The sequence below is a fragment of the Lepidochelys kempii genome, chromosome 11, assembly GCF_965140265.1.
Source record: "Lepidochelys kempii isolate rLepKem1 chromosome 11, rLepKem1.hap2, whole genome shotgun sequence".
NCBI lineage: Eukaryota > Metazoa > Chordata > Testudines > Cheloniidae > Lepidochelys > Lepidochelys kempii.
Window position 1 is genome coordinate 57,761,645 of NC_133266.1, and position 22,116 is coordinate 57,783,760.

Below are 22,116 nucleotides of genomic sequence, written 5' to 3' on the forward strand. Positions count from 1 at the left end.
CTTTTTACATACACACAGTATATACACACAAATTTTGAAATGGATTCTCTTTACTTGTACTAACTAGAACAGCTGCTCTTCAAAACTCAGCATGTCTTCAAAGTCCAGAGGGAGATCAGCATAACTTCCACTCCTCTCCTTCACTTGAGAAAGTTCTGCTCCCCAGCTCTCTGGTGATGAAGTGAGCACCCACCATGTAGGAGACTGTGACGTAGGAGCAGCCTGATTAAGAACCATCCAGAGATCCCAACCTTTCGCACCAGTAGGTGGAGCAGCAGCACCTGCCGGGGGAAGGAGACAGGAGAAGCTTGGATGAGACCTATCCGTCTGTTCTGTTCCAGAGATTCATTTGGTCCTCTTCCTTCCTTGGTACGGTGAGTAAGGAGATGACCCCCAGTTCCTGCTGTTTTCCTCTCCCTTCTGAAGGGAAAGGCAGGTGAATGCCACAAAACACACAAACTTTGCTTTCAGTCTAAATTTTCTAATGTCTGAAATCTTTTAAAATGCAGGAAAAAGCATCTGGTATTTCAGACATTTCTAGAGGAGAAATCCCTAGCTTTCTTTCTTTCCTTCTTTATATATATATATATATATATATATATATATATATATATATATATATATATATATACACACACACACACTCTCACAGATTAGAATATATATATATATATATATATATATATATATATATATATATATATATATATATATATATATAGCCTTAAACATTCTTCATTCTGGAGAAGTCCAAATGATGGGATTCATAGAAATGGGGGTGGGGAATATCAGCACCATAGATCTAGTTGGGTACATGAACTGCTTTTGGATACATTTCTCCTCTTGTCCCCATTCCCCTCCTCTTGCTGCATTCTGTCACCCCAAACTGATGCTGTGCCACATCACATTGAAATCTGTGATGACAACTATAAAAATGGGAGGCTTCCCCTCCTGTTCTGATGTATGTTAACCACTGGACTCAAATAAACCTCTCCAGGGATGCTGCACCCAGATTAACAGCAACAGAACTAGAAACCATAACAACTCCCCCATGGAGAGTATTCTGTCTCTGTGTTCCTAGATCCTTAGAACAGCACCCATCTCTATTGGTGTCTGGGCTCCTTGTGCTTCAGAGTGTCTGCATTAGAGCTGATCAGCATTTTTTGATTGATCAGTTTTTGCATTGGAAAGCCTCTTTTTTCACACTTGATATTTTCCATAAACAAGTGTCAATTATAACAAAAAATTTTGATTATCCAATTGGGAGACTCAAAAGGAAAAAATCCCATTTCAAATCAAAATGATACCAATTAAAAATGAAATTTTGTCTTCAATTGAAAATGTCAGTTTTTCTGTTTCATCCCTTCAGATTTGAAAACTTCAGATGTTTTCGGTTTTTGAAATAGCATTTCAACGTTTTTTGTTCCAGCTGGGAATGGAGAGAAATTTTGAAAAGTCAAAATTTCCTGCTGCAGGTAAACAGCTCTAGTCAGTATTAAGTACCAAATACAAATGGACGGCTATTTAATTAACAAATTTGGGGCATCTCTCAATCAAATTCTTCAGGCCTTATGCAGGTGAACAGTGCCAATGGGTAAAGTCAGCAAGGTTGGGCCCCTTGGGACTTACACTATGAGCTGATCTAATTAAAGGAATTTTTGCAGTGTCCCATTTATGAATTTTTCCCCATATTACAATAAAAAGGAACAAATCCACATTACATTAAATTTTCCCTCCAGAACAATGTACTTAATGGGATGGCTTATAGCTGGCTAAATTGCATGAAATGTCAAAATTTAACAAGATTTAAAATTAACATCACAACAGAAAATCTTTTGGTAGAAAAAGATACTCAAGATGATGCAACTGGCAAAATTCAGACTTTTAATTAACGTGATTATAGCCAAGAGACACCTCCCTCCCATCACTCCCCCTGCTGCCTGTTTTATGTATATAAACATCAACAAAGCAGAACTGTATGGAAAACTTATCTTAATGCTTTGGATCTTTGAAATGAAATTCTGAAAATTAAATTTAAATTTCAGGGTTTTTGTTTTGTAAATTCGGTATTTACTTTTTTTTTCATAGGCAAAACTACAAATAATGTTAGCTGGAAAGAGGTATCAATTTTCTAATTTCGATGTGAAAGATTTCTTGAGATCTAAATTAACTATAGTTACGGATACTATTATGTGTTATACAGCGCCTAGCCCGCTGGGGCTCCATTGTGCTGTTTTGGCACTATCCCAATATACATGTTAAATAATAAGTAACACACAACAGTACAGAAGAACAAGCTGCTGGCCCTAATGGAAACTGAGCTGACAAAGGACTCTTTTCTTCTGAACACACTGGTCATGCTGGGGGTGCTTTTATGCGTTTTACGAAATGTAATATTACTATTAATAATAATAGCGATGAGGCAAATGTCAGCTGAGTGATCCCAATGATTCTTTCATAGTCTTCTTTCCATGTAAACAGGGGCTTTATTGCATAACATTAAGCCCTGATCTTGCAAAAACTTATGGCACATTCTTAACTATATGCACTGTTGTGTTCAATGGGACTATTCACGATGCATGAAGTTAAACACAGGCATAATTATTTGCAGGATGGGTGCTTAAGTCAGTTTAATTTTTAAAAACTTAAATAAAATAAGCACAATGGAATGTATGCCTCAAATGAGAGTCACGTTTATTCTTGGTTTTTGAGGAAAAGATCATTCAGGAGGGAAATCCTGGGCCCATTGAACTCAATGGGAATTTTGCCATTGAATTCAAATGGGCTAGGATTTCCCCCCAAGCCCACATAGTTGGTGCTATTGTTTGTCAAGGGAATTTCTTTCAGGTCTTTTTTTCTTCATTGTCTACATACACTGCCACTTACTGGACACACAGTATATCTATTCATTTGTCAAGGTGGCCTGCAGTGACAGGGAGTGACAAAGGTCCCGCTGTTCTTTGCAAGCAACTCTCATCTCAGACCTGACAAACTCCCTATACCAAACACAGGTCTTGTGGTATATTTAGCCATAAAGAGTAACATTCAAGGTATCTAGAGAAACTTTGTAACTTCTCAAGATTCATAATCATGTATGTACAGGTAATAATTAAGGAATAATGTATCTACGCTGAAAGTCTGCTTTCTGGACTTGGACTAGTTACCAAGGGATAATATGACTTGGTGATGGCCCATTCAAGCAGGAGGGATTTATCACCAGACCCTGGTTAGCCAGTGATACAATGCAAGGCTCAATTGTCTAGCCTTGCTCCATCCCAAGACTTTCAGTGGAAAACCACCAGAGACAACTGCAAATAATTGCGGCCACTTGGAAGTAAAAAAGGAACATTACAACAGACAATCATCCCACCTATAAATAAAGACAAAAGACTGGGTCAGTATAACACAGAGGGCGGAAAGGCACTCTCATAGACTCAGAGACTTTAAGGCCAGAAGGGACCATCATGATCATCTCGTGTGACCTCCTGCACATCGCAGGCCACAGAACCTCACCCACCTGCTCCTGAGTTACTGAAGTCCTCAAATCATGATTTATAGACTTTAAGTTACAGAAAATCCACCATTTACACTAGTTTAAACCTGCAAGTGACCCATGTCCCATATTCTGCAGGGAAAGGAGAAAACCCTCCAGAGTCTCTGCCAATGTGACCGGGGGGGAAATTATTTCCTGACCCCAAATATGGCAATCAGTTAGAGCCTGAGTATGTGAGCAAGACCCACCAGCCAGACACCTTGGAAAGAATTATCTACAGTAACTCAGCCCTGCTCATCTAGTGTCCCATCACCAGCCATTGGAGATATTTGCTGCTAGCAGTCACAGATCAGCAACATGCCATAGTAGACTATCTCATCATACCATCCCCTCCATGAGCTTATCAAGCTCAGTCTTGAAGCCCATGAGGTTTTTTGCTCACACTGCTCCCTTTGGAAGGCTGTTCCAGAACTTTACTCCTCTGATGGTTAGAAACCTTCGTCTAATTTCAAACCTAAACTTAATGATGGCCAGTTTATATCCATTTGTTCTTGTATCCACTTAAATTACTCCTCTGCCTCCCAGATATTTATCCCTCTGCTGTATTTATTGAGAGCAATCATATCTCCTCTCAGTCTTCTTTGGTTAGGTAAAACAAGCCAGGCTCTTTGAGTCTCCTCTCATAAGGTAGGTTTTCCATTTCTCAGATCATCCCAGTAGCCCTTCTCTGAACCTGTTCCAGTTTGAATTCACTCTGGATCCATTCACTGAGGAGACATCTTGTTGAGCAAGGGTGTTTTGTAAAAAGTTGTATCCTAGTTCCTGTGAAGCCACCAGCTCTGCAACAGAACTTTGCCGGGGGAGAAACCTACTTCATTAGCCATGAAAAGTAACCATTAATAAGGGTAGGCCCTCTTTCTCATTTTATGATTTTGCTGTATATCGTAACCATTTTTTCCATCACACTCTCTTGTTTCTAGTTACCTCTCCATGCTTTCTTAAATAAACCTATTTTTGTGTTATTATAAGTGCTCAGAACTGCTGTGTGTTCAGCCACTGCTCCTGTATAAGATAAAACTGTGGTACACTGGTCCTTTAGGGGCAGAGAATCTGGGATTTCTGTGAGTAACTGTTGTTAGGGGCTGAATATCAAAGGGAAATACTTCAAAAGGATTCAGGGACTGGGGTGCACCTATTGTTAACCTGCAACCTGTGAAGACAGGGCTGACGTAGCCCAGCTTAAGTGGCTGAAAGGCTGGTGGCGTTGAGGAGTTAGTACTCAGTCACCACAGGCCAGATTGCCTCTGGCTAGAGGTGGGAGGTAACGAGATGACACTCAGTTCCTCCATACCCCAAGAATCATCACACCTGCATTTTCACAGGTAGACAGCTACTGTCCAGCCAGGCTTTTCGTCTCTTTATGCAGACTTCATTCTGGCTAATTGCACTCCTGACGTCCAGTTGTGGATGTCACGTACATTTATTACATTAAATTCTAGAGTATTTAGTGACTTGGCTAAAGGATCTGTCTGAGGTGCATCCTTTGTGAAATATCCTTTGAAAGGGCTGTTTTAATCTGTCCAGGCCTCCTTCAGGAATCATCTGTTGCTTCTCTTAAGAGATGCCAAATTGTTTCCCCCCATTCCCCATATAAAGAGATAAATCTATAAATAGAGGTAGAAAATAATGTTTAGTGAAATTAATATTTAGGTTGAGCCCAGTACAATGTTAACACCTAGGATGATGTAGCAACCTTAATCTTACTGTGCTGTATATTCTACTCAATATGATGTGCACACAATAGGATGCTGTTGTATAGTCCTTGTTGTAATTCCTTTAAAAAAAAATTCCCTGTTGTAATTCCTTTAAAATTTTAATTATGTATATGCTGTATATGCATCCCATTAATTTCGATATTCAACAGTAAACATAATATGTAGTAAATCTATGTTCCTTATTAGTCAAAGTAAATCCTCTGACTCCAATGGATGGAAAGGTATATTTACTGTGGAATCAATCACCTTTTTTGAAATATTATGTATATATTACATAATAATGCTTTGTCAAATGTTATAATACAATAAGCCCTTTGAAATGAATACTGTGTATTCGGTGATAATTTCAAGGGCAATTTCTGTGGGGATATTAAATATTGTTCCAGAGCTTTTCACAGACAGCTCTGCCACAGTCAAAATACCACCGCCTTTGCATCCTTCATATTAAAATTATTCTTACTTACTACAGAAATTCCTCTTGATACCATCAGTAGAGACACATTATATATTTCCTAGGAAGAATTATTTGTAAATGTGAGTAAAAAATTTCAATTTCCAAAGTCTTTACTCCACAATAAAGAACAGAACATTGCATTTTTTTAAATGTCAGTTTAGTCTAAAGTTTGGCAATAAAAATTATCTAAAATGCTTGGAAATTTACATTTTTGTCACTCCATAAATCAAAACTTACTTTACATATTAGAACAATTTTTGTGAGAATTTTGGATCTGAGTTGATAACCTTTTGCCAAGTTTTAATGAAATGCAAATTGAAACATCTGAGATATTAAACAGACAATCAAGGTTTGTGGTTACACCATAACATTATTGCCCAGTAACATTGCATACTAAGGCCCCGATCCTGCAAACTCTTGCCCATCTGCATAGCTTTAAACATGTGAATAGTTCTGTGGAACACAGTGGAGGATAAAGAAGGGCTGAGTAAACACTATTGCATCAATAACTTGATGATGTTGTAATATCAGTAGCTTCTAAGTAAACTGTTTTGCTAGCAGGACCTTCCCCCAAAACATGTAAAACCCTAAAAGAGCAGGCAGGGCATGATCATGAAGGTTAAATAACCAACAGAAGCTTGATTACAGTATCACTGATGGCAGGGAGAAAGTACATATTTTAAATAATTAATGCTTTGATATCAGAGAGTGTACTGTGAGTGTAAGGCTAGTAGCTCACTTAGTATAAAGGAGCCTGGGTCCACTGAAGCCAACGGGGCTATGTGGATTTACTGCAGCTGGGGATCTGACCCCTATCTTTAAAATGTCCTACAAATGCAGAAAGTAAACAAACAAACCAAAGTATTGGTTGAGAAGTAATGAAGCACAGGTGCGCTTCAGCTAAGCAGCCTAGGAATGTCCTTGCACTAGTGTGTCTCTGCAGTGTGGGCAGCATCTGGCCGATTATGCAGCCCCTGTGTAGTGGGTGGTGTAGTAGTACTCTTGCGTTAATCTGTTCTACAAGCAGGTAAAAACCCTAGCTAGTTCGAGAGCGGATGAGTTTTTAAATTATTCTGTATGGTGTCAGCTTTTAAAAACTTTCCAACGTTGACTCTGCAATTGGATAGCATGACAATGGCTATTAGCCTAACTTCACCATGCTTTGCAGAGGCATTGTTACTTAGGGTGAGATTGTCAAGGGAGCCAGTCACAATAGTCAGGTGACTTTCAGTGACATTTGGCTGCCTAACATCATAAGGCCCTGTGAAAACCCAGACTAAGTTATTTCAGAGGATTGAGAAGTTACTACGCAGTGTGGTTGTAGCCATGTTGGTCCCAGGATATTAGAGAGACAAGGTGGCTGGGATAATATCTTTTATTGGATCAACTGCTGTTGGTGAGAGAGAGAAGGAGAAGAGTTCTGTGTCAGCTGGTCCAATAAAAGATATTACCTCACCCATCTTGTCTCTCTGAGAGGTTACTGTTATTTTAATTTAAGTTATTTTTTAAAAAAAATAAATTACCACTATAGCGTATTTCAGACAAAAACAATAATCCAAACTCAACTTGGCAGGTTCCCACACTACACCTCGGCGCACCATCTTTCTCTCAGAGCTGTACACTTTGCGCCAGATCCTCCACTGGTGGAAAGTGGGATAGCACCATTGGAGTTAGGGGAGTGACATTTCCCCCCCCCCCCCCCCGCCAAGGATTTGTCTCGTCGAGAGCAACAGGAAAAGAAAGCAATTATGAGGCCTGAGGTGGAGTCCACAATATTAAGTACTCGGGCATGCTCAGTGTTGGAAATGGGAGGACATCACATGATTCAGTGTTCAGGTTCACATAAGCATCCAAAAGTCTCACTGCTCATTCTTACTTGTCAAATTGCTTGAGTTAGGCTGGACATTTCTCAAGAACAAGCTTTCTTCTTGTGATTGGCCACCTCTGGCTCTAGACACAAGAAATGAAAAGACATGCATCCAAATAGTTCAGAACATTAACATTCTTTCAGCAGCATTTCAGTCCTTAAAATGGGCAAAGATTTGTGTAGGGTTTGCTATTTACTATTATTTCTATTGTAGCAGTGCCTACAAACCCAAAGCAGTGACCAGGGTCCCATTGTGCTAGGTCATAGAATCATAGAATCATAGAATATCAGGGTTGGAAGGGACCCCAGAAGGTCATCTAGTCCAACCCCCTGCTCAAAGCAGGACCAATTCCCAGTTAAATCATCCCAGCCAGGGCTTTGTCAAGCCTGACCTTAAAAACCTCTAAGGAAGGAGATTCTACCACCTCCCTAGGTAATGCATTCCAGTGTTTCACCACCCTCTTAGTGAAAAAGTTTTTCCTAATATCCAATCTAAACCTCCCCCACTGCAACTTGAGACCATTACTCCTCGTTCTGTCATCTGCTACCATTGAGAACAGTCTAGAGCCATCCTCTTTGGAACCCCCTTTCAGGTAGTTGAAAGCAGCTATCAAATCCCCCCTCATTCTTCTCTTCTGCAGGCTAAACAATCCCAGCTCCCTCAGCCTCTCCTTATAACTCATGTGTTCCAGTCCCCTAATCAAGGTCCTATACAAACACAAAGCAAAAAGACAGTCCCTGCTCCAAAAAGCTTATTTTATTCCCTGGTTCACCAGTCCCCTACTAAAGGTCTCAGTTCCAGAGTACACTGGACATAATTGGCAGTGGAGCTGTTTCAATTTTAACAAACAATGGGCTAAACCGTGCCTTTGCTACTTTGAGAAGGGGTGCAGAGCGGGGTCTATGGAGCTGTTGAGTCCAAGCCGTAGTGTTCGCTGGCATTCCGACAGTACTGAAGGCAGAACACTTTGTTCAAAAGCCCTCAACTCTTTAGGAGATCCATAATTACATTCTGAACTTTGTTTCTCATCCTTTTCATCCAAAAAATTGGCAAAAAAATCATCTTGGAAGGCTTAGAAATTTACATTTTTGTCACTCCATATATCAAAATCTTACTTTACATATAAGACCAGAATTACAGTCTGCTTTACCTAAATTGTGGTGTCTTTTAGGATTACCTAGTCTTCTTCCACATTAATGGATTTTAATCCTTCCTTCTATTGAACTTTACTCACTAGATTTCTTAATTCATTATCTATTAGATTCTTATTTAAATAAAACAAAATAAATTCCTCAGAATTTGCCTTCCTAAAATCTAATACCACTCTACTACTAAATTCAATTAGCCTGGTCTTTAGTATGGTGACTTTGAGTACCTCATGATGATTCATACCAAGCTTCCTTATTATTTGCAGGTTCTCATTTGGTTATTTTCCTATTGATAACTATTTTTTCTTTCATTCTGCCAAAAGTATGCTAGGTCATTTACAAACAGATCTAACCAGTTGATGATTAATGGCTTCTCCTCCAGTTAGATTCCTGGTCCATGAAGTTATCTTCTATGTAACACATGTTTGGCTGCATTTGCATGCGCAAATTTTGCATGCTAGGCTTTTTAAAAGGTGTGTTCCTTAGTTTCAGTTGTGATTTAAAAAAAAACCCAGAAATATTCACCTTTTCATGAGGAACTAGACCAGCAACTCTTTTCACACAGTCCAGCAAAATAACTTTACGTGATCATGATTTTCAGATACTATCAAGCTAGCTTTGATTTGCATTAGTTATCTAGGATTAAGAAATGTTGTATTCCTTTACCAATCCTGAGTCACCTACTTTCACATCACACCACATTCTTGTAAAGTTACAGGAATTTTAACTTGGAAAGTCAAAAGTATTCTGGAGCTGAGCATATTTAGTTAAATTTTCCAATTCTATTTTAAAGTAATGCCACTACATCTGATATCCCATATTTGTCTGTGATAAATGTAATATGCAAACATCTTCCATTGCATAAACAGCAAAGGAATGGCACAACAATACGCTGGAAATCTTACTTCCATCGTCTGGGGAACAGTCTTCATCTTGTTGAGTTAATGAGTGTTGCGGTCTAAGTGTTGCATAAATAATGGTTTTCATTACCAAAAGCTAGATTTCCATACCCTGGCACTGACTAAAAGCAAAGCCCAAGAGGTTTCCCACAGAAGAATACATAAACCAATGCTAGATGTTTTTTGTTCCAAGACTTAGTTTTGTCTTGCTCTCTTTGGAACCTATTTCCGGTGACAAAGTCCAGTAAAATTATTATGTGGTTTTTCTGGGATCAGACATAAAACACACCCTATGCAGAGCAGCCTTTCCCTGCCCTTGAGGTCATCCACCAATGTGATTGAGGGCATTCAAATAAAATGTTTTTGCAGTGGCATAAATCTCCCCTTTTTCTTATCTGTGATGAGCCTTTTGAGGCTTGAACCTACTGAGCGCTCTGGCTCCGATCCTGCACAGCTCTTAAGCACGTATTTTAGTATTGCTTATATCCCACCTGTGGGGGTCATGCCTAGAGTCACCATTACTTCTGCAGATGGTATTATCTTTGATCCAGGGTCTGCTCTTGCTAATGCCATGGAAGATAATGTTCAGAGACAGTGAAAAGAAAATATACAGCCTAGCTGTGTGTTATCAAGGTAGACATCCCTTCCCAAGAAGTTCTGAGGAAATGAAGATAATAACAATGACAGCGTTTGGGTGTCATTAGAACCCCCACATGTGCACAGCCTTTTCGTAATCTTCATATTTTGTATTTGATGCATTATAGTTAATTGCATAATATCCTACAAGGAAAGCACTTCTAGAACATGTCCACTGTCTTTCTTTGTTTGCTTTTTTGTAAGGATACTATATATATAGGCTGGGATTTGTAAAAGAATACAAGAGCCAAGTGCTCCTATCCCATTGAAATCGGATATGAGTTGGGTACCTAATTCCCCCGAGCTGTTTTGAAGATCCAAGTCCTACTGCTTGCAGACATTTTAAACAACATTTATTGGGGGAATTCTGCTCCTTTATACAAATGAAGTTTCACTGAAATTAAAATAACTAAGCCCTGGTCTACACTAGGACTTTAGGTCGAATTTAGCAGCGTTAAATCAATGTAAACCTGCACCCGTCCACACGATGAAGCCCTTTATTTCGACTTAAAGGGCTTTTAAAATCGATTTCCTTACTCCACCCTTGACAAGTGGATTAGCACTTAAATCAGCCTTGCTGGGTCGAATTTGGGGTACTGTGGACTCAATTCGATGGTATTGGCCTCCGGGAGCTATCCCAGAGTGCTCCATTGTGACTTCTCTGGACAGCACTCTCAACTCAGATGCATGATTGTTTGCCGTTGCTCTGATGCAGGGAGGAGCGACTGACGACACGGCTTACAGGATTGGCTTACAGGGAGTTAAAATCAACAAAGGGGGTGGCTTTACATCAAGGAGTATTTCAGACAGGACTTCACGGAGGGTTCCAATAAGAAATGGTGCACCTAAGTTATTGTTCTTATTGGAACAAGGAGGTTAGTCTGGCCTCTGATTGATACATGGGTAGATTTACCTCGCTGCACCTTCTCTGTGAGTGACTGCAATGTGACCTAGAGGAATGAGTCCCCTAGATGGGGGGCAGGGAGTTTGCAAATGAGTACAAAACAAATCTGGTCTATTTCTTGTTTTGATCCACTCCATCTATCTTTTACATCTTTGGCTGGCAGCAGACGGTGCAGAAGGACTGCATGCCATCCACATCTCATGGCTGCTCGGCAGAAGTACAGTACGACTGCTAGCAGTCCGTATCGCCTGCCCGCTCACCATAAGACGGTTCAATAGGACTGACTGCAGGACTAAAGAGAATGACCTGATCAAGTCACTCCAAATTTAGTCCCTGCGCCCATGTCTGCCCAGGCACTCCTGATCAACCTCACACAGGCGACCAGAAGCACCTCGGACATGACGATGACGGCTACCAGTCCTATTGCACCGTCTGCTGCCACAAGGCAATGGATTACTGCTGCTGTGTAGCTATGCAGTACCGTGTCTGCCAGCACCCAGGAGTCATATGGTGACAGTGAGCTGAGCGGGCTCCATGCTTGCTGTGGTATGGAGTCTGCACAGGTAACTCAGGAAAAAAGGCGCGAAATGATTGTCTGCCCTTGCTTTCACGGAGGGAGGGAGGGAATAGGGGCCTGACGATATGTACCCAGAACCCCTTCGACAATGTTTTAGCCGCATCAGGTTGGGATCTCAACCCAGAATTCCAATGGGCAGCGGAGACTGCGGGACCTGTGGGATAGCTACCCACAGTGCAACACTCCGGAAGTCGACTCTAGCCTCGGTACTGTGGAAGCACTCCGCCGAGTTAATGAACTTAATGCACTTAGAGCATTTTCTGTGGGGGGACACACACGCAAATATATAAAACCGATTTCTAAAAAACCGACTTCTATAAATTCGACCTCATTGTGTAGCGTAGACATACCCTTTAAGAGTAGGCTTTGGATTTTAGGCAAATATATCTCATTTTCCTAGCGCAGGTAAACATTGACTCTACAAAAGGCCCGTGGGAAACCCAAAACTGGTACAAAATCAGGAGTTTATAATATTAGAAAAATTCATGTAAAATTCAAGTACTTTTCAATAGAAGGACCACAAAGGCAATTTGGATTATAAGTAATCCAAACAATAGATAAATCATGTTATGGGTAAACCATAAATCCTGGTTTAATGGGACAATCCTATTTGGAAACATGTGGCATTAGTATTTATTATTTTATTGTGGTAGCAACTAGGATCAAATCACAAAATGGCGTCCTCCATGGGACAAAAGTGCCAGAATGTTTTCCAGAGCGTTCCGGACCTGGTTAAAGAGGTGAACCCCTACATAACTCCCATAGGGCCCCACTTGGGGAACCACTGTTCTAAGTGAATGTACAATCTGATAAACAAAAATGGTACTTTCCCACAGCCTTCAGATATATCTTTCCAATGACATTGCAGCTTCCGATGGGTTTTCCCTTCTAGCTGGCAGTGGGGTTTTAAAAATTATGTATTATGTAAATGATCCATAATTATAGAGATTGTAAGGAGTGCCATATTTGCACAAATTATGGATACTCTGGAACTATTACTCTCAAGAGGTAGACAGAGAAGCAAAGTCATAAGTGGATTTTGTAAAATATAGTGTTGTGACACTATATACATCTGCATTATAGTAATGATGCTAATCACCATACAAAGACGAAACCTCAAATAATTGTCATTAGAAAATAAAAGCGCTCTCTGAATGGTCATTGCTTTACAACTGATGTAAATTACATGTTTCTTAATGCTAGATACAAATCTGCATTGTTCTGAGGAAATTGCTGGCGCAGGGATGGGACGGGCAGCTTGGTTGGCACTTGCTAACTGAATTCTCCAACCATAAAGAAAGGACTGGGAACACTTCTGCAGCTCACGGAGCCTTTATCATAAAATCTCTCCCTGCCTATGCTTAGAGAGGCAGTGGATTGGGGACTGGCCTGTGGATTGGGGCTTCTATTTCGAGCTCAGCCACTGACCTGATTTTTCACCCTGGGCAAGTCACTTCACCTCTCTGTCCCAGTTCCCCTCCTGCTCTTTGTTTGCCTTGTCTGTTTTGACTGTAAGCACTTTGGGGCAGAGACTATGTCTTACTGTGTGTTTGTACAATACCAAGCACAAGGAGGTCTTGGTCTCAATTGCGGCCCTGAGGTGCTACAACAACCAACAACAAACTATTCCAAATTAGGTTTTAAAAATGTTCGGTTAAGTCGCAATATATTTTATCAGTTCCTCAGATATGGTATCTGATTCCATGAAGACCAATGATCCCCAGCATTGAGTATGTTCAGAATTAGATTACAGTCAGGGCGTTCCCCACTTCCCTGATCCTGTGTAGCCATTTGCACCAGAGCAAAGTGAATGCAAACCAGGTGTATGGTGCTACTGAATTTTGCCTATGTGAGATGCAAAGAAGCAGAGAATTAGACTCAAGGTTTCAAGCGTACAACATCAGAGAACAAAATAATTTTTGCCTCTTGGTGATTTGCAAGCCGATAAGAAAGAATTACTGTGTCCAAAATAGTCATTTCCATCCTGTTCCACAAAGCCATTCATAGGATTTAAGAAAGACTCTCTTAGAAAACACTCCTGTAATAAAAGTGCATTGGAAAATTCTGCTACAGGATTTGCTAAATCATTGTTTGCCTTTCTGCGTTTAGGTGTATACTCCTTATTCTTTCAATAGAAGTAAATGAGTTAATGCAGATTAAGGAGAATTTCCCATGACATTTACAAATGTAATTGTATCATATATTGCAATTTTATTTGTGTGCATACCGATGTGAGTCATTTGTGTGTTATGATGAACTCAGGCCAGAAGCTAATCAAATTAACTCAGGCCTATGGCTAGGACAAAGAGTAAAAGGGGCAACTTTACGAAACTGTGGGGTAGTAGCAAAAAAGAATCAGGGAATGCAGATATCCTCTCCAGAAAAATTTGAAACACCAGGTTCAATGTCCTGCATTTAGAAAGATTTTAAAGCATTTAAAAAGGAGCATAGTGTGATGTGTTTTTAACTTGACTTCTTGACCAGAATAACTTGTCCACAGGAAATCGTGACATTTACCAAAAAACACTGTTCCACGAGCAGAGTGTCCCAATGGACTTGAGTATCTCTCAGATACACACACATAATTATTACTTCTAACCATTTTCAGATCCATTGCACCCTCTCTATCTGGGGATTCATGTGTTCCCCTCTCCCCCCCAGTACCATAGCATCTGAGCGCCACGCAATCCCTTTGTATTAGAGTCTTTCAGTCTCTCCCTCCTTTTTAGTGCCTCTCTGACTTTTTCTTCTTCTTCTTCCTGGTTCTAAATCTCTTACTCCTCTGAAGCAGTGCCCAGCCCGGCCATAGACTTCTTGTGTGACTTTGGGCCCTGTGGTTCAGTTCCCCATCTATAAAATGAGGACAATACTACTTCCTCTTTCCCCACCTTTTGGCCATCTTGTCTATTTAAACTGTAAATTTTCTGAGGCAGCATCTGTCTCTTATTATGTATGGATACATTGTCTAGTTCAGTGCAGCCAGAACCTCAGTCGGGCCTTCTAGATACTCGTGTAATGCAAATAAATAAATACAATCGCACAACAAAAAAACATACTGCTATAATTAATACAGACAAAAGAGAAGACATTTAATGTGGCAGCGATTGGTGATCAAATACTATTAAGTAGAGAATAAGCAAGGAGTTTAAGAATGTTGGTATATTCTCTTAACAACATATTGCTAAACTTTCTGCAGTTATACTTTTTCAGTTACTGTTTCAGTTTTATTTTCAATCTCAGTTTCAATTTTTTAAATACTAACATTCTAACAATTAATTTTTGCAACTCAATTCACCACCGTAACTCAAGCGCGAGAACATGTTTTGTTTTAAAATGTAATGTGTATCCTTTTATTTACATGAATTCCACCCAGATAATTTACCTGTGTGTGGAAAAGCTAGCCAATAACTTTCTTAAACACTATGCTTTCCTGGATTCCCCTCTGGTTACTGAGAAGTACAACAGATTTGTTAGATAGTTTTGATCCATTTCTGAAACTCTTCGTATTGCAGGTAAGCACTTTACCAGGATCCTAGCATTTAAATCAGAACACAGTAGTTCATTTGATAGCAGAGAGTTTAATTTTTATATCAGCTTTTATACCTGAAATACAGTAAACCAGTATCTTCAACTTATATTACCCATCATAAACTTTTTTAACCTGTGGCTCATTTTCAAAATAATAAACGTAACTATTCCATAAAAATATCTCAACATAGCAGAGCCAGAAAAGTGAAGGACATGAACAGATGGCACATCAATCTTCTGCATTTATACAATTTGTTTTTTAATGCAAATAGTGTGGGTTGCCTGCTCTTGCTTTGGATATTGTTCCAAAGATGAGCACATTTTCTTATCTTTCTGGATCAATGTGACATTTGCAGTTATCATAAAGTGGGAGCCCATTTAATGATGCTAATGCTTCCTTAATGTAAAAATAAAATCACCTCCTTTAAAAAAGCAAACAGATTAAAAGTCCCAAAGAGACCATTGAAATCTGTGACATTTGCAGTTACTGGTGGCTAGATAGCTTGATTATACACAGGTAAAAGGTATCTTAAAAGCACTGTTTATGCTCATTAATCAGAACATTAAATTGGAATGTTAGAGTCTCCTCAGCTAGAAAAAAATAAAATCCAATAAAATTGTATTAATACAAAAGAATCAAGGCATTTGTATAATGTATAGTTTTGATGGGTCACTAAAGTATTAATGGTCTTATGCCAGCATGGTATATTATCTATCTTCAGATCTCAGATGTAGCATGAGCTCTGCATTCTTGTTTCTATGCATCTGAAATAGACTCAGACAGAAGTACCTGATTGGTTCACATATCTGTCATGGTGCCACCAAACAACTTACATTATTACTATTTGTTTTGCTTAACTATCTAGAGGAACCAACCTAGATCGAAACCCTATTTCGTTAGGCATTATACAAACAAAGTCAATGGAGTATGGAAGTCAATATGTTATTAATATTAATTATTTGTATTACAGGGGTGAGACTGGGGCCCCGCTGGGGTGGACACTATATGTACACACATAAAGAGACAGTCCCTACCCCAAAGAACCTGTAATCCAAATAGAAAAGACAAAGGGTTATTATTATCCCCATTATGCAGATGGGGGACTGAAACACAGATTGCATGACTTACCCAAGGTTCCACAGGAAGTCAATGTCAGAGCTGGGAACTGAACCTTGATCTCCCATGCTGAATATTTAATTCATTATATACCTCTCCTTTTTAATTTACCTAAGGCTGCTGCTGAATTTTCAGTCAGCCACTGGAACTTGAACGCCTTGTGCAGTTTGGTGGACCTTGCTGCAGAATAAAAAGGGCCTTTTACTGAACATACTTGGTGATTCAGACAGAGCATAACCATCCTTCCTCTCTTTCAGTATTTTCTTCTGTTACCATTTCACATTACTCCCCCCTTCCTGGGCTGTGTGTTGCAGAATTCTCTTCTAGCTTCACTGGTCATATCACGTAGTCACTGCAGACCCAATCCTTTGAGGTCCTGACAGTGCTCCCCTCTCGTTAGCACACCGTGCCTTTCAGGATTGGGCCTGGATGGAATATTGGTAGGTCGCTGGGGCTCAGTACACAGAAACCACATGCTTTGTGGAGAGCTATTTCTAGGACTGAACATTGGAGGGTAGCAGAATTTCTTCCTACGCAGGCAAGAAACTGGATCACTCCTTCCTCCCCCTACTGCAGGGATTTTTTTTATTATTATTTTATTTTAAAGCACCAAAGATGACATACAATTTGATGGATTTTATCCTTTTTTTTTTTTTACTCCCCTGAACTACTATATAAATATTAATAGCTAAACACATTGCAAACAGGTGGGACCCATTCTGCCTCTGGAGAGCTGCCACGGTTAAGTGATATCTCAGATGGGGCGACAGAACTTTTCCATGTGGGGGCTGTCGCTCCATGCCAACCCATTGGACACACCCCGAGCTGAGAGCTCTTTGTTTTTTGTGGTAGGTCTGCAACAGCTTGCCTTGGTCTTTTAACAGCTCATTCAGGAGAGGAGGGATGGGGAACAAGAGAGACAATTTTCAGTTATCTCTTTGGTTCGGTTCATTCTTCGATGAGGATAGTTGCTGACAACAGCAGTGGCTAACAACACCTTCCTGTGTTTGAGGACAACATATTCAGTCCAGTAAGAGCGAAATATTCATTTGTGGAACATGAGATAATTCAGCTTTATTCCTCCTTGAATGCTCTTATACCCACTGTATACTTACTGTACATAGTACTGTGGATAAAGACCTACTCCATGTGCTTAACTATACATATAAGTATTATCATTATCATATTTATTCAGTGCCCACAGTCAGGTAGGCACTTTACGGGTATGGTCCCTACCCAAAAGAGCAACAAGGGTTTATAAGAAACAACAGGTCTGAGTGTAAGACAGAGAAGTTGGGAAAAATTAAGGTGGCGGCCTAGTAAGGTCACACAGTTACTCAGATATGTTATATGTATGCCTGATGCTCCACTGTGTAAGTCCTTGCTCCCGCTCCCTCTCATTATGACATCCATCAGATAGTATCTAAGAGAGAGATACTGACAGAATTATTCTCTCAATCCACTTACATCCTATAATGTTCCTATCCAGCCTTTACCCATCCTTCATTGCTTTAGATTATAGATAGAATCATAGAATCACAGGACTGGAAGGGACCTTGAGAGATCATCTAGTTCAGTCCCCTGCATTCAAAGCAGGACTAAGTAAAAAACTAGAACATTCCTGACAGGTGTTTGTCTAACCTGCTCTTAAAAACCTCCAATGACAGAGATTCTGCAACTTCCCTAGGCAATTTGTTCCAGTGCTTAACTACCCTGATAGGAAGTTTTTCCTAACATCCAACCTAAACCTCCCTTGCTGCAACTTAAGCCCATTGCTTCTTGTCCTATCCTTAGAGGTTAATGAGAACAATTTTTGCCCTCCTCCTTGTAACAACCTTATATATAGAAATATAATAAAACTGACTACATTTTCCTTCTCATCCTCCCTCCATCCCACATTTTCCCTTAAAACAGAAACTTTCCATCCTATTGTCACTGTGATGATACTGATACACACACACACACACACAAAACTACATCAAAATAATGTTATTTAAGTTGCAAACTAAAACACTCAAAATTTAGGAAAGGGAAATTTCACAGAAAATTTTCTGTTTCAATAGAAAACCAAAAATTACTTCAAGTTTTTTCCTTTTCAAAAAGTGAACATAATTGAAACCTAAAAAATGTTAGTAGGGGTTTTTGGGGTTTTTTTGTTTGTTTGTTTGTTTTGGTTTTTTTCTTGGTCAAAAAACAGAAAATTTCCACATACAGTTTTTGAAAAAAATATTTGCCCTCTGTTTTTTCATAGAAAATACTAATGTCCAGCTAGACCAAGGGATATGTGAATCTATGCATATACATGCAAATATATATATAGGGAGAGAGAGTCTTCTGCCTTCATTGCAGCAGCTCCTAAGCCAGAATCTGTCCAAACTGCCTCGTTGACCACTCTGCCAGCAAGGATGGGAAAGGGAGGGGCGTCATATCGGTTTAGATTGCACCAGTAAATTATTGATGAAACTTTGTAGACCAGGCCTAAATTATGCCAGATCTGGAATCAAGGCTGTTTGAGAATCAGTCAGTCATTACTAGCTCACTGAAATTTTCCTTTCTCCGCCCCCAGCTGCCTCCTTTGACAAGCAGTTTTCAACACAGGGGTGAATCCAGTCCCTTAACTATTAAAGAAACAAATATTTTAAACCAATACATTCTGCAAAATACTTTCCAAAATAACTTTCACACCACCACATGGCATAAACAAAACATATGGTTGTTACCAGAGGTGTAAAGGTTTTTGGCACACATTGAGTTTGACCTGTCATATGTAACTGACACAGGATCAAGTCACATGTGAGAAATGCAGAGATCACAAATGCTTAATAATAATATTTCTCTCAGCCACGTACGGTCAGGTACTATCAATCCAATCCTAATATAATCTCTCAGTGGATACCTATTGTCATTCCTACTGTCTGCCATCACATGTGCATATTGCAATGGATTTTATAAAACGTGCATTACAACACTGTTCCGCTTCCTCTTGGACTGAATTCATTTCTGCAGGAGCACTTGCTTCTATCAGACAGGCACATTGTATTATTGCTGTTTTTCATCTGAGTGACTTCCTTCTTTCTAGCTACAAAGGCTCAGGAAACCCCTCTCTGTCTTCAGTTTCAATCCACTTAAACCTTTCAGACTTTACTATGTCTAAACAATGACTTTATGTTAATCTCTTTCATATTCCATTCAACATAGGAGCTGCAGGCCTTTATAATCTTACCTCTAAGAAGGTCCTCTGGTTGGTGAAGTAAACTTCAGTTTGTGTGAAGGAAGACAGAGAGTCCTTGTTTTGGAGATAAAGAGGATCTAAAATTATGAACAGGAATCAATCTAACATTGCAGTGTGACTGTGAGTAACTAGACTGATGTGCAGAACATCGGGGGAGTTACCATCACTCTGAATGGAAACCCCTTTGTAAAGTAACTAATCAGCTGGCTTGGATAGTGTAATAAACCCTCTGCCTTGTCCCATCCCAATCTGACCCCAGCATTGGCCAAACTTTGGTTATGTTTGAAAATAGTTCAGTTAACTTTTTCTCCCATGGCTTCCTCCCTCCCCCGCAATCATATATATCTCTAGGTCCCAGCCAGGCCTGGAAAGGCCAGTGTGCTGTAAGGGAAGGGCCAGTGTGCTGTACGGAAAAGGACTCTCTTGGGGTATTTCTGGTCTAACTGGAAGCAGAAACTACCCGAAGTCTCGTGGGAGGGGAATCTGGTCTCTCAAGTTTTGAAGACCCATGACATTTGGACAGTTCAGGAAAGCTTCAGATAAATATCCCAACACAAAATGCTTAACCCAGCTGAAATGAACCTTTTTAATGGTCTTCCCATCCCTAAAAGTGACATTCTTAACAGTATGAGTCTTGTGCTAAGTTCACTGGAGACATAGTAAACAACCTAGAACTCCAGATCTGAACTCTTAGAATTTCAGCCCATTTACATTGGACTCCAAATCCAAACCTACCTATGATGTGGAAATGAGAAAAGGGTTAACCATTCTCTACAAGAGGACATCAGCTCCTTGCCCTTGTTGCAGGGATCTGCAATCTCCTAGGGCAGGGTCAGCTGTGGGAGATCAGTGACTTTGCTCAGTCCCCTTCAAAAGGAACCAGAGTGATTGGCTCCAGGAGAAAGTGAGGGTTGCCCGTGGGCTGGAAAACCCTGATACTGAGAAAGTCCTAACTATGTTGGGCAAGCTGAAATAAATCTAGTCCCTTTTCCCATCTTGTATGTACTCAGGTTTCAAGACCTTTGTTTGTTTCTTTGGTTTTGCCTTTAAAGAGCCAAGGCACTGATTCTAGTTTTGTTAGTTACATGTAATAAATAATCACTGTCCAAAGAGCCATGCACCGAGCTTTGCATTTTATATCCTGTCCCCATGTGTCCACGCATCCCACATTGCCTCTATGATTTAGCTTCTGGCTCAGATCTGAAACTGAAAGGGGTCTATCTTCTGGTTCAGATCTGGCTGAAACTCACCATTGAACACAGTCATTTCTGATCAAAACCTGGCCAAGATCAAATTTTGGCACTGTCCAGTCCGGATCTCAGCTGCAGCCATGATTCAGCCCAAACGCAGAAATGATTAGGGATATGGAATAGCTTCCATATGAGAGATTGAAAAGACTGGGACTGTTCATCTTAAAAAGAGATGACTAAGGTGGGATAAAGGTCTATAAAATTATGAATGGTGTGGAGAAAGTTAATAAGGAAGTGTTATTTACTCCTTCACATAACACATAAACCGGAGGTCATCCAATGAAATTAATAGGCAGCAATTTTAAAACAAATGTAAGGAAGTACTTCTTCACAGAACACACAGTCAACCTGTGGAACTCATTGCCAGAGGATATTGTGAACACCAAAAAATATAATTGTATTAAAAAAAGAATTAGGTACGTTCATGGAGGATAGGTCCATCAAAGGCTATTAGGGACACAACTCCTTTTTTCTGGATGCCCCTAAACCTCCGAGTGCTAGAAGCTGGGACTGGACAACAGGGGATGAATCACTCAGTAATTTGCCCTGTTTTGTTCATCCTCTCTGAAGCATCTGGCATGGGCTACTGTCAGAAAAAAAAAGGATACTGGGCTAGATCGACCACTGGTCTGTATGTCCTAGTATGGCCATTCTTGTACTCTTATGTTTGTGTTAAGCCTGCAAAAGGTTTTCTCTGGCAAACGCTCCCAGTTCCTTAAGTTGTCTCCATAACTGGAGAATGTACGAGATCATGAATGACCACTGAGGCTCCTCTATTTCCCAGGATTCTCACAATAGGTCTACAGTGCCATTGGGTTGTCTTCCATACCAGAGCTTGAAAGGTGAAAGTCCACAGAGGATCGAGGGTCTTTCCTGTCGGTGAATAGCAAAGGTGTGAGTAGTTGTTCCCAATGTTGGGAGTCCACATCCACAAACTATCTCAACATTTCTCTTAATGTTTGATTAAAAAGTTTTACCAGGCCATTAATTTGTGGATGGTAAACTAATGTTCACAGTGTTTTAGCTTCCAATAGGTTGTATAGTTCCTTCATCACCTGGCACATGAAATTAGAGCCTTGATCTGTCAGGATTTCTTTAGGGATTCCCAACTGAGAAAACAGTTTCAGCAGTTCACTTGCTATGGTGACTGTGTTAGTTGATCATAGTAGAATGACCTGGAAGTACTGTGTGGCATAATCTGAGATGACTAAAATGTGCTGGATCCAGGGTCCCTC

At 40.0% G+C, this 22,116-nt stretch overlaps 1 long non-coding RNA gene across 1 annotated transcript in view; it reads right to left on the reverse strand.

The window, feature by feature from the left end:
• Positions 1–239: 239 nt before the first annotated feature.
• The window catches only part of LOC140895318 (uncharacterized), a 142,503-nt gene continuing 120,626 nt past the window's right edge, over positions 240–22,116 (reverse strand). Inside the window, exon 3 of the long non-coding RNA XR_012154168.1 lies at positions 240–281. This is a non-coding gene — a long non-coding RNA (uncharacterized lncRNA). The remainder of the gene's footprint in view (positions 282–22,116) is intronic.